We start from the raw sequence: 12,068 nt of genomic DNA, 5'->3' as shown, positions 1-12,068 counted from the left end.
TATTGGTTATCAATAAAGGCTCGCTCATCTTTGTAATGCCCAGTGGCGGTGACGACCAAGAGTATTTTGACAAGCGGGACGACGGGTCCGGCAATGAGCTTGACCTCCAATTGGCTATTCTTCAGATTTCCCTAAAGGTAGGCGTCATTTCAGGCGCGGTGCAAGCTCTCAAACAAATAACAGACAGCTGCATCTGTGTCGTCCAGTAAAGCAAATCTTGTTCGAAATACCATGCACTATGACTGTAATAAATGGACCGTAAAGTTCACGGTCAAAAACCAGCAGCTGATGCTGTCACTATTGCGTCATAAAAAATAATGGTGACCTGTAAATCTCGTTTATTTTAAGTTTAAACGGTGACCGTAGAAATCTACAGTCAATAGGTGTTAAAATTAACCGTAAATCAAATTTGCAGTGCAACGTAATTTGTACGGCACTGTAGCGCCGTTACAAATAAGAGCGTTACAAGTAACGCGTTACATTCTTTTTCGGCAACGTGTACATACTTTTCAGAACAGGAACGGCTAACGCATTCACGTTACATATTTCGAGTAACGGGTGACGGAGTTAAGTTAATTCTTCTTCCCAAGACTTAAAAAAACAGACAATTTTTTTGTGTGTGTTTCTAGGTGCCAAGTTATGTGAAGTTTTTGAGTTTTTGCGTTTTTTTTGCGTTTTTGTGAGCATATAGGTGAAACCGTAAGAAAAATAAAGTAACTATGTTCAGTGTCTGCATGGACATAATATTTCTTAAAATATGGCGCGTATGCATATACCCGTAACGTCAAAACAGTGAAGATTGTTAATTCATCATAAAAAAGTTACGCAAAAATAGCATACGTTACTTTTTTATCAGTTACGGTAACGGTAACGCGTTCCTTTTGTTTTCAAGTAATGTAGGACGGTAACGTGTTATTTCACGCTCAAATGACGGGTAACGTGTTTCGTTACTTTTTTTCGGTAAGGCCTACAACACTGCTTCGGGTAACAACTTCGCTGTACGACGCGGGCGGAGTCTCCTGCCAAATCTGAAAATAGACATTCATCACGGCCTCTTGCGCCTGACGTCCAAACGTGCCTTTGCGAAAAGACATTTTAAAAGGACTCGGTGAGCAAAGCAGCGAAGCACATGATTCGGCCATTACGGGAAAAAAGTCACGCAGGAAAACCGAGCGCTGCAGCCGTGTTGCCAACAGGTGTACGTGTTTTCACCAAACCACACCCATTTACATATTTTAATGAAAACATAAACTTCCGATATTTCATTCCTTTAGTTTCAAATCATTCTCAGTAGCACACATCTGAAATATTGTGTAATGTTTACGCACGAAGCAGTTATATAAAAAAAAACTTCTTTTGCGGACTACTTTGTGGTGCGTAGGAATGCTCTTCTCAAAGTTGCGAACCGTCCCTCAGCCTTTGGCTGCGCTCGGACGGAAGTTAAAACGAGGTATAGAAAGAGAGCTTCACCGGAACCCCGCGGGTCCCCCAATCGCGTCACAGCGCACGTCACTCGGAAAAAGTTGAAGGAGTTGAGAGGGTGCCGAAAGCTTCAATCTTTGTCAATTTTTAAAATAAAAACTAAGACATGCAGGCAAAGCCGTTTTTTGTTCTTTACTTCAGAAGGGTCCAGACACCAACTCTCAAAGTATTTAAGCAAAGCACTGAAATTGTTGCACAGCTCCTCTAAGTAAGCGAAGGACAGGAAACACGAAATAAAACAATCAGATTTGGCTTGTACTCTACACCATCTAACCTTAGCATGCCGCTAGCATTGCCAGGAAATCTCGCTGCACAATTTTTCAAGCAAGCAATGCAGATTCTAAAACAAAGACCTCACATCTGGAGTCTGCTGCAGGGCTGCCAACCCGAGAGATATTTCCCAGATTAAGGTAATATTCAGGTCAATATTGGAAAAAGGGAAATCTTGCTCGTTTGAGGGAAATTTTAGGCACCGTATAGAGCTGAAAATTTAATGGAAAATTATGATTTTTTTTCCGAGATAACATCGAATTTGAGTAGCTTTAGCTACACTTGGATTACTGCCTCCATCCGTTTGGCGGTTTGTTGTGCGACCATTTGGCAGTAAGCACTGAGGAGCACTCGGAGAACTTTTTTCGGCAAACTCAGTTTTCATCGCCGCCGTGAAAACAATGGAGGGATTAGTCAACTCGAAGTTTCTGATAGCGCCGTTGTGCCTTCTCGGAAAAGAAAGCTTGAGTGCAAAAAGAAATACTGCGATATCAGGAGGTACAGACACCATGCAAGATACAAACTTACCGTGGCGAATAATATTTCTTGAAGTGTTGTACACACAACGCTGCCTACCATTTGTCAAGTTCCATGTGTTCAATTTTGAGAACTCTAGCTTGTGTTACACCTTTTGTTTTGGACTGACTATTATAAAAAATCACCAAAAAAGTTAATAAAGCAGTACCATGTTTTGATGACGCGCATAACATTTAAGTCCAAGATGGGGTGTCATTCGTCAGTTTGAATCTCCCAGTAACATTTCCCCTCGCCAGATTTCCTTTGACCACCTTTTTGGCCTGATAAACTAATTTTTGCGAAACGTAAGCGAGGCGTAAAGGTTACATAATATATCTCTCATCGCAAAAATTCAAGTGACGCAGAGAACAATGAATATTTAGTTTTATATAATTATTTCGGCAAGCCAGGAAAATTTCGGCAGAAGTAGGAAAATTTCAGGCTTCCGCAAGGGAAATTCTGACTTCCTGTGTAGGCAGCCCTGCATTGCTGACATTTATGGTCGTCGGATGCAGTAAACAAAGGAACAAATATGCAAACCAAATGATGCCAGAAAGCACAAATGAGTTCAATTCCTTTAAATAAACTCCAACCTAGTGTAAAGCTCCTCTGGGTATGCAATGTTGGAAAGGTAGTATACGCGAAATAGTACAGCCAGTGCTTGGTCGAACATGTGAATTTCGTCCATCACAGTTATTCCATCACTTGAGATCGAGTACTGTTGGCTGAGTAGACGGTTTCCGCTACAAAATTAAGAACAAACATAGGACGCAAATGAAGGTATAACATGCTGTAAAAGTCCGAAAATGTTGCTCCCACCAATATTTGAAAGGAAACCCAACGTTTCGAAACCAACTCGGTTTGGACTTTCACTCTCACCCAGACACGCAGATTTCTGCCGAATATGTTCACTTTCCAATAAGATGTTGTACCTTACAAAACTATTAAAGTAATATAAAATAAGAAGGTGATAATGACAACTTGAGGTTTTGGAAAGTAACAGATACTCATCATGAACTACCGTGTGGGTCTAGTGGATCGATGGCGGTTTGAAAGGACCGCATAAACCGGTTACTTAACTTGCCGAGCAGGTATATAATAAAGAGATGCTCGAAGCTGGTGCATTCATTAATAGAGACTAGGAATACATGAAAATGCCGGAGTCAAAAGAAAAAGAATCAGAACTTGTTTTTGTCTATGGAAAAATTATCGCTAAGCTTTTTATCTCAAAATCATCAGAAACTCGTTGTGGAATATTCTAGCGCCTGGTAAGATTGAACATTTTGTAAACTGGAATGCAAATAGAACTGGCTTACTTATTCTTCACTTTATTTGGGCAATATAAGCGCCACAGTAACACATAATATTTTTTGAGTATACATGCAATGTTTAGAGAAAACATAATTTTGGTTTTTCTTGATTTACACAGGTGACGTAATCCTTTCACAATTTTAGTAAACCCTTTTAACAATTTTAGGCAATTCTGTTGTATATTGTAGCGCAATACGGTAAGAACCCAATTTGTGCCGTCCATTCAAACGGCCATCGATCACTTTGACCCACACGGTACAATGCATGGTAGTCATGGGCGGTTAATCTTGATTCCTGTCAGTTACTCAGTGGTCTTCCTATAAAAGTTTGGAGTACAATGAGCATTGGTAATCCCAGACGCTAACTTAAGACAGTTATACCTCATTCTGCGGAAGTAGAAGAAAGATTTTTTTTATCAAAGTATGTCACAGGCAGTACAATTAGCCACACGATGTCTGCTTGATGACTTTCGGAGAGATGGCCCTTACGCTGTTGCAGCACTATTCGCAGCATTTTTTTATTAGATTCTTGCTTTGCATGAACTCAATGATCCTCTCTGTTATGCTTACAAGAGAATTGTTAAGGGCAACTTCAATGTCAATAACGACGAGTTGTTTGAAGTGTTGGAACAAACCGGAAGGAACAAGTAAAAAGAGCCAAGCCTCTTCCTTGTTCATGATGTTCATACAGCAAGCTAAAATTTTAGTTGTTGTCAACACAGCAGCTTGGGGTAGTTGGTTTTTTATCTTACGACTTCAGATCGCATAAACATCTCGCAAACAGGCACTCTATCGATTATAGACACAAAAACATACACACACGTGCAGCGCTGAACTAACAACGTTTTGTATTTTGTCTTCGTTTTCTTTTACGTATTCTTAGAACAAAAGCTCTAAATGTTTTGTCCACGGTTTCTTATCCGATTTTTAGAACAAATTTGTAAAATAGTCCGCAATTTTATTCTGAAGGTGAGGCAAGCTAATTATTTTGCAGATAAGGTGAGAGGCGGGAAGCTCACGCGTCCATCGTCAAACCTGGCAACATACTTCGCTGCAATTATTTCCCTTGTTAGTTGGTTGTTGTTTCGGTCTAGCACGCTGCAACTGCGTAGTTGAGCCGCACACCTACAATCCCGGCAGTGCAGATGTAGATGTCGTGAGTTTCCTCTAGTGTTGTTATTGTGGGGTTCGCGAAGTCGGTCGTTGAGGTAGCGTCCTCATCACCGTACCCCAGTGTCTTATTGACGTAGATTGTAGAGAATGTCCTCAAAAATATGAAAATGCGGGAGGTCACTGAACCTCCCCCAAGAAACAGGTCAACTAGAACTATTGTTGTGCCTTATGTTCACAACTTCTCCCGTGGACAGAAAAAGAAGCGAAAAAAATGAACATTGAAGTGGTATTTTCAGCTCCGACCAAACCCTCCAGCGCGTACAAGAACATGAGTGTTTTTTCAAACCGATGAGAGAGATGCACTAAGAAGAACAAGATCAGTTTTGCTTAGTCCACAAAAAAGGTCGTTGTTTCGGCGGCGCTACTGTCGCAACTGTAGACGGAAGAAGAGGAAGGAATAAAGGTTGTTCTTCACCGGTACTGAAGCAGGGCGGTCGACTTCAGCTGCCACGGCAAAATACAACAGATTGGCGAAGTATGATGAACCGACAGGCGTGAGCCTAGCGGTGCCGCCTTCTTTCCTTCCCTAACCCGAAAGACCTGTTATCCCTTGGAAACAGTGGCGGCGAGTGTTCAAAAATTACCTGCTGCTTTCTGGAGGAGACGCCCATGGACCTGCTCGGCGGAAGGCCAGACTTCTACACTGCCTCGTTGTCGAAGCACAGCGAGTCTTCACACTTCCGGCGGCTCACCCTCCGGTACCACTGAAGGAACCAACTGCCGGCGCTAAGACACTGACTGCCCCGGACGACTACAGCGTCGCTTTGACAGCCCTGGAGACCTACTTCGCGGCAGCTTCGAGCGCGGTCGTGGCACGACGCCGACTCAGGCAAGCACTCTAAAAAGAGCCCGTGCGTCTGCTTTTCCGCACAACTCTCGGAGAGCCAATTACCGCAACTTACGGTGGCAGATCACCAAGTGACGATGCCGAAACATTTGCTTAGACCAAAAAAAAAGCAGCTTGAGTTGTGACATTAAGCAATGCAAGCGTGACGTTTTGCCTTGCTTAATGTCTATACTCGGACGCGTTTTTGGTCTAAACATATGTTTCGGCATCGTCATTCGCTGAGCTGCCTCTGTAAGTTGAGGTGATGTGCTCTCCCAGTGTTGTGCGGGAAGGCAGACGCACGGGCATTTTTAAGAGTGAGGAGCGCAGCTACCGGGGGAACCTGCCGAAGTATTACTGGCCGAGCTGCGAGACCTGTCGCCGGACGGCGAGTTCGTACTCTTGATGGCCGAGTTCATCCGAGATCAGCTGGTGGCGAAGACTCCGAGCCAGCAGTTACGAGAACGTCTATTTCTGGAGGGGAGTGGTCTAACCTGGGACCGGGCGCTGCTCATCGGCTGACGGTTAGAGGAAGCAGTCCTGTACTCCAAAGAACTCGTATCGTCCTCATCGGTACACAAGATGGACATTAAGTCTACTCCAAACACATAGCGACTAGAGAGTGCACAGAGAGGTGAGCCTTCATTCTTCACTTTGAAGAAACGTTACCACTGGAAGGTCGTCGGGACATCTCGTAAATTCTGCAATGTGCAAAGCAAGAGGGAAAAAGTGTGCTGGATGCGGGAAAGTCAGGCATTTTCGGGCTCTCTGCAAGAGTACCGATAATCGCACTTGCAAATGTGGTACAGTCAGAGAAGTTGCGTGCTTCAATGACTCTAACGAGGACGTTTTTAGTATTCTTCACGTGCACGATAAACCAAAGAGAGGTATCTACATTCCGGTTCAAGTCGAACATACTCGACATCGATGCCATCACTTGTTTGTCCCGTGAGGTTAGTGGTAGCCCGTTGAAATGTTTCGAGACCACGTGCACTCTCTAGTCGCTGGACTGGAGAGTGCACGTGGACTCCCTCGAACCTCGATAGATGGTTTCGCGAACCTTTTTGAAGGAACTCTCGGTACCGCGACGGCGTTCGCTCACAATGTGAAGCCGCGTCAAGGAGCTCAACCCGTTCCTGCCAAGCTGCGAAGACTTCCTTTTTCGGTCAGGGACGAGGTCTCTGAAGAGCTCCATCGAATTCTACAGGCAGGCGTCATCGAGAAATGTGATGCGTCTGAGTAGGTCTTTCCGATCGTGGCGGTGAGAAACAAAACGGGAAAGTTGCAGTCTGCGTTGATTGAAGAGAAGTAAACAAGGCCGTCATAATTGATAACTTTTCGCTGCCTCACACCGAGGAACTGCTACAAGCTCAGGTCGGAGAGAAGTACTTCTCGCGGCTCGATCAATCGAGCGCGTACCATCAGGTCACTTTGTGCCCGGAAAGTCGAGACCTGACTACGTTCATAACACACGATTGACATTTCAGGTTCACCAGGGTTTGTTATGGGTTGGCTACGGTTCCTGCTGCGTTCAAGAAAATGATGACTGCAATACTGAAGAGATATCAACAAGTACACTACTACCTAGATGAAATCCTTGTTCTCGAAACTACCGAAGTGCTGTACGTCATGAGTGTGCATGCATCGCATCAGAGAAGCGCGCGTGAAGCTGAACGACAAGTACATCTTCAATGTTTTAGATCTGTCGTTCTTGGGACACGTTTCAGCTAGCGGGGAGTGTCACCCATGCAAAGTAATGCTGACGTGATTGTCAAGGCCCAAGCACCTACAGACGTCACCGTGCTACGCTCGTTTCTGTGCATGGTCAGCTACTACGCCAAGTTCATCCCTGGGCATGCAGACCTGGCAAAACAGCTACGTTAGCTACTACACAAACGTTATGCTGAACTGCTGCATAGGAAAACAGTTTTCAGAGACTAAGTTCTTACTTTTCTGCGAGCCTCTTCAAAGGTTCGACACTAAGCGGCCCGTGGTTGTGACAACTGACGCCTGAGCATACGGCCTTGGCACTGTTCTACTGCAGAAGAAAAACGGAGACCTTGTGACCGTCTCCTTTGCCTCTTGAACTCTAACGCCACAAGAGCGGAAATACTTTTCTGGAGAGCGTGAGGCATTGGCTTCATGTGGGCGTGCGAGCACTGGCGTGTTTTCCAGTGTGGTCGGCATTTTACGCTGTAGACCGACCGCCAGTCACCGTTGACACTGCTCAGCACGCAAAGAACTGACCAACGACCATTCAGGATTGCAAGATGGCATGCTCCTTTGCTCGCCTAAAGCTTCACCATGGTTTTCAGGAAGGGAGAAGACAAGTTTGTGGCAGATACTCTTTCGCGTATGCCTCTTAATCCGCCCGAGGAAACCTAGGAAGACGAGGTTGTCCGTGCCATTTTTTTGTGTATATCGCAGCAAGAGTTAGTCAAAGAGACTTGGTAGGACAACCGTCTGCAACCAGTGATTGCTTTGACAACCGGTACCTGGCCACCAATAAAGGAGCTGCACCCTTACATGGCACCCTTTCAACAAGTAAAAGAACTTTCCATGAGTGGAGATCAGCTGTTTCGGGGGGTTTGGATTCTCGTTCCTACTTCTCTTATTGTGAAGGTTTTGGAACTAGCACACGAAGCTCACCATGGAATAACAAGAACAAACCAGCGGGCTTGTGACACATATTGGCGGCTTGGAATGGACAAACACATTGAAACTGTTGTTAGTTCCTGCGGAGTTTGTGAAGCAGGTGACAAGTCTGAGAAATTCGTGGTATCTCCCCCACATCCAGTTGCATTTCTGTCTGCTTCGTGGGAATAAGTCTGAATGGAAATTGTTCGGCCATTTTCCAATGCTTCAAGCGACTGCCGGTACGCTCTATTACTAATTGATTATTTCAGCAAGTGACCCGAAGTGTGTATGATGGCACTAGGGGACGTCGAAAAAGATCATCCCGTTTTTACGGGCAGTGTTTAGCCGGGAAGGCAAAACACTGCCCGTAAAAGGAACTGAGGGCCATGATCTCTGAAGTTGCCAAGGATCATGGCCCTCAGTTGGTTTCCGCAGTGTTTGAAGCATTTTTGGCAGAACGGGGAGTGGAACACAATTCAATGCGGCGTACCATCCCCAGGGTAATGAACCGATTGAACGTTTCAACCCTGCGTTCAGCCTGGCATTATGCGAAGCATAATGCCAGGCTTCACGATGGATGCCCGTGAGCCGCCCATCTCTCATCTTTTCTGAAAAAATAATTATTACACTCTAAAAAAAGCCCATGCGTCTGCTTTCCCGCACAACACTGAGAGAGCCAATCACCGCAACTTACGGAGGCAGCACAGCGAATGACGATGCCAAAACACATGCTTAGACCAAAAAACGAAGTCTGAGTTGTGACATTAAGCAATGCAAGCGTGACGTTTTGCATTGCTTAATGTCACAACTCAGACTTCGTTTTTAGGTCTAAACATGTTTCGGCATTATCATTCGCCGAGCTGCCTCTGTAAGTTGCGGTGATTGGCTTTCCATGTGCTCTGCGGGAAAGCAAACGCACGGGCTTTTTTTAGAGTGACATGTAGGAAGATAATCGGGGACTATCTTTCACATTTGATTTAATAGGCGGAGAAAAAAAAAACGAAGACAAAGCAATATGCAGGTTTTCTTTTAAAAATACGTAGAAAATAAAGACAAAATACAAAGAGTTATGAGTTCAGCGCTGTATGTATGTTTTTCTGTCTGTGATCGAGAGAGTGTCTCTTTGTGGGAGGTTAAAGCTCAGTGAAGGTCGAAAGACATTCTCCCTTTGCAGTGAATGTGTGACCTTCATGAGGTGCAATGCATTGTCTCTTTGGCTTCCCTCTATTTCTTTCTGACATAGATCCTCAAGCTCAGCTCGTTTTTTCTTTCAGGACATTTTCAGCCTCGTCAGGGAAGGAAGTGTGCACACATCCGCACTGTATTTTCATTATCTTCCTTTTCTTAGTGGCATGGCTCCTCCTGCGGAAGGTTGCTATCAACCCTTGACAACAACTTGTTTTTGCAAAGACTTGTGCCCGGTTCCCCCGACGTGTCCATTAATAACGTCTTTGAAAAATGGATGATTCCTTACTGTCTTGCGTGACATACCGTAGAGGTGTTTCTTTAAGGGCCGGTTGCATGGTTGCAGGCATCTCTTTCCATGGTGAAATGAAGTTCTCCGCCCCTTCGATGTCTAGGTGTGAGCTCGGTAACTCAGTGCTTGTACTGGGTTATGGTATAGAATCCCTTGGGTGTGGTTCTGTTGCTTCCTGAGAAGTACAAGCAGGCGGTTTTCCCGTAAAAATTAATAATAATATTATTTATTATAATATAATAAGACATATTGATGTCATAACAAATATAAGGCAGGATTACGAACATAGTTTTCTCCCTTCGCGTTTCCGTTATTTCTAGAACCGACTTTTAAATGCATAACGTGACCCCCCCCCCCCCCCCCCCCCCTCAAACATGTAGTAGTTTTTCGCCACAAAAATATCGTACGCATCGTCGTACGTCCACCCAAATATAGCGCTGCCGGTCCAAACCAGATGCCAAAGCTCCAGAACCAACCGTTAACTCACCTTATTTAAAAGTTAAGTGTTTTTTCTGAATCTTGCGCAGGGAAAATGGGGCCCGCTCTCGGTAGTGGGCACCATTCAGCCAATGTATTTATGAGTTTCAGCGGCCATCAGTCCCCTCTCTCATGGCCCTAAGGGCCCTAAGAGTGTCTGTAAGTGAATGAATAGACTATGATACATCTACAGAACACTATCCATCAGGCGCTACTATTTGTATCAATAGTCTAAGAAATTCTAGCACCAATGGACGGCCGTTAAAGCTATAAATTATGCAACCTGCCTAACTTGTGGCACCAACGTGAGATTTTGCCTCAATAGGGAGTTCTCGTAGACCGCGTTTCCGCCTCCGCTAAGCCCTCCGCAACAAAGAGGCCGCTACTGCGCTTGCGCGCCGATGGCCTTGACTGCAGAGTTCCGGTTGTTGTTGCGGGTTGCGAAGAGCGTTGTGGGACGGCGAGAAGGATATACGAAAACACCCGAATATTCCAAGGGAAAAACTCTTACCTTCAGCACAGAAGCTTACAAACAGTTTCCTTCTTGACTTGGTTACAGATAACCCGCCAAGTCTGCTTCACTACCGTAGCTAAGGTCACTGCTTGTCTTGACACCAAGGTTTTGCAAAGCTTTGATCACATTACTGATTTCCAGTTCCGTCAGGTGGCCTAACGCACAAACAACTTTTGCTTGACTGAATCTATCCTAAAATGAAACCATGTGTTTCACAATTAGGGTCGAAAAGAAAATGGGGTGTGTGTATGTCTATACGACATAGAACGTAGTCTGCCTCAACGGGTGACTTGTCTCGCAGATGTAGATGAAAAAGTCAGCCAGTGCATTACAACCGCTACCCTGAAGTCTTTAACGTACATCACGCCGTAGTGAATCGTGATACACGACCCGACGCCGGTACGATGCTCATCCAGATCGATATGGGCAAGGGCAAGGATTAAACCGAAGATCCCAGGGTTCTGCAGCGCGAGCTTTCGATCCACGTGCTCCGAGCTCGTGTGCGCTAGGCCACTCGGCCACCGATCCCCCCCCTAATTAGGATATACTTTGTATGAACACTGTAGTGTGGAAGTGGAAAGTAATCGGTCAGTGATGTCAGACATTTAGGCAGACGTGATCACACATTTCACTAACCGCGTAATAGTGAATCGGTGACAGGAACCTCCCATAATAATGGCGCAGCCTCAACAAAACAGTCTTTATATACGACTATCCCTTGAAGAATTTTCCCGAACACATATTCATGCGACTGAAGCGCCACAACCGTTCCATGAGCGTAAGCTGTTCCCATGTAGATCACTTCGTCTGTCACACTAGGACCTACCAACGATATTCCCAAATTCCTGATACACTGCTGCTATTCAATACAAGAAATCTGCATACTAAAGGGGGTACTGCTTTTACAGTTCACAGTGGGGCTTAAACATGCGTCGAAATACAAGTAAGCTTGAAGTAACTGATATTCCTGCGCTTGGTTACGTTTGCAAAGTGATTTGCAGTTTTTAGTTGTCGCACGCAGTTCGTAAAGTAAGAGTGATTTGATTCGAACCTCTTTTCCACGTATTGATCAGAGGACCGAACTCCAGAAGGAGGCCTGGATGGTGTAACAGAATATGGTGCTTGGGAAGCAAGGCTTCCGAATATAGAAACTATGGAGAATTTTAGAAGATCGTTTTTGCACATCCGATACAGTACGATGGGACCTTCGCTACGAACTGCGCATATGCTATACTTCTGTAATAGCGCATGCGCAGTGCCTAATGGAGGGCCCATTGTTCCTCAGTGGATGTGCAAAGACGGTTCTCTAAAACTCCCTATAAACACGTCGTGGCTATAATCACGGGATTTTTTCACGGCAAAAGCACCGTCTTCATTACAATCCGC

The 12,068-nt window shown here is 44.9% G+C and overlaps 1 pseudogene; it reads left to right on the top strand.

Annotated features, from left to right (window-relative positions):
* The first annotated feature begins 35 nt into the window (after window positions 1–35).
* LOC120842365 lies at window positions 36–6,189 on the top strand (annotated as a pseudogene).
* Window positions 6,190–12,068: the final 5,879 nt, after the last annotated feature.

Source organism: Ixodes scapularis, unplaced genomic scaffold (genome assembly GCF_016920785.2).
Source record: "Ixodes scapularis isolate PalLabHiFi unplaced genomic scaffold, ASM1692078v2 ptg000683l_1___fragment_1__unscaffolded, whole genome shotgun sequence".
NCBI lineage: Eukaryota > Metazoa > Arthropoda > Arachnida > Ixodida > Ixodidae > Ixodes > Ixodes scapularis.
The sequence above is the reverse complement of the archived record's forward strand: the minus strand, read 5'-3'. Positions and strand labels throughout refer to the sequence as shown.